Source organism: Lucilia sericata, unplaced genomic scaffold, assembly GCF_015586225.1.
Source record: "Lucilia sericata isolate MDLA Ls3-8-SP2 unplaced genomic scaffold, ASM1558622v1 Contig010454F_arrow, whole genome shotgun sequence".
NCBI classification, from domain to species: Eukaryota; Metazoa; Arthropoda; class Insecta; order Diptera; family Calliphoridae; genus Lucilia; species Lucilia sericata.
This window is the reverse complement of record NW_023998350.1, coordinates 1,295-2,866: the sequence shown is the minus strand read 5'-3', so window position 1 is coordinate 2,866 and position 1,572 is coordinate 1,295. Positions and strand designations below refer to the sequence as shown.

Here is a 1,572-nt window from a genome sequence, read left to right as displayed (position 1 = left end):
GATTTTATGTATACCATAGTTTTTGTTGTGTATAAAAAATAAGACGAGGGATGATTATGAAGAATTAAAACGAGGGATGATTATGTGAGGCAGATGTTTGTTTTAAATACATATTTTAATGAAAATATGCAAAAACGGATGCCTTTTACTGATAAAAAGACAATACAATTTGATTTTAAACTTGTAAATTTTTCGAAAATTCTTATTATTTTGTTAAGTTTTAAGTTAGTTTTTGAAAAAATTTTACTCATTTTTGAAATAAATTTGTCGTCCTGAAAAGGACGGTTGGTTTTCTTCTAAATACGATGGTCTGTATAGTATTTTTACATTTTCTTGTTGTCGTTGTGTAAATAATTTAGGCCTTCTTTTCTGTTTTCTTTGGCAAAAGTACAGCTTGAATGTTGGGCAAAACACCACCTTGAGCAATGGTTACGCCAGACAATAATTTGTTCAATTCTTCGTCATTACGGATGGCCAATTGCAAATGACGGGGAATAATTCTGGTCTTTTGTTGTCACGAGCAGCATTACCAGCCAATTCAAGAACTTCAGCAGCCAAATATTCCATAACGGCAGCTAAATATACGGGAGCACCGGCACCAACACGTTCGGCATAATTGCCTTTACGCAACAAACGATGGATACGACCGACGGGGAATTGCAAACCAGCACGATTTGAACGGGACTTTGCCATTTCCCTTAACTTTGCCACCTTTACCACGACCAGACATTTTTTCACTTTTTAGTTATTATTTAAAACACTTCACTAGAGCACTGTTAAACACAAACTGATAAATATTTTTTTTGTTACCATGGGTTATTTATACTTTTTTTCTGAGAAGAACACACACACAATGGGTGGTTTGTGTAGATACATTTTGTAGATACAATTGTATTTGTTGGATTCCAAAAAGGTATATAATGCGCACACACCAAGAAAAAAAACTCACAGTTTGTGAACAGTGTTTAAAAGTGTTTGTGAAAAAAAAAGTGAATAATAAAAAATGCCTCCTAAAACCAGTGGTAAAGCAGCAAAGAAGGCCGGTAAGCCCAAAGAATATTACCAAGAGTGACAAGAAAACCAAGCGGTAAGCGCAAGGAATCTTATGCCATCTACATTTACAAAGTGTTGAAGCAAGTACATCCCGATACTGGTATCTCATCAAAGGCCATGAGTATCATGAACAGTTTTGTTAATGATATCTTTGAGCGTATTGCCGCTGAAGCATCTCGTTTGCTCACTACAACAAGCGTTCAACCATCACCAGTCGGGAAATTCAAACTGCTGTCCGTCTATTGTTGCCCGGTGAATTGGCCAAGCACGCTGTCAGTGAAGGTACAAAAGCTGTCACCCAAATACAACTAGCTCCAAGTAAATTTTCTGCCCTTGCTGTTGTCAACAAATGGTTTATATAAATAATTTCTTTAACATCAACTACAACAAAACGGCCCTTCTCAGGGCCACAATATTTTTCAAAAAGAGATTGGTTTTTATTGTTTTATACTTAATTATAAATTGTTTAATAATAGCAGTTGGTTTTCTTTTTGGTGTGGAAATTTGCTTTGAAAATTC

The 1,572-nt window shown here is 35.2% G+C and overlaps 2 pseudogenes; one reads left to right on the top strand and one right to left on the bottom strand.

Moving 5' to 3' along the window:
- Positions 1 to 263: 263 nt before the first annotated feature.
- Positions 264 to 772, bottom strand: LOC119615879 (annotated as a pseudogene).
- A 231-nt stretch (positions 773 to 1,003) lies between these two features.
- On the top strand, positions 1,004 to 1,371 carry LOC119615878 (annotated as a pseudogene).
- Positions 1,372 to 1,572: the final 201 nt, after the last annotated feature.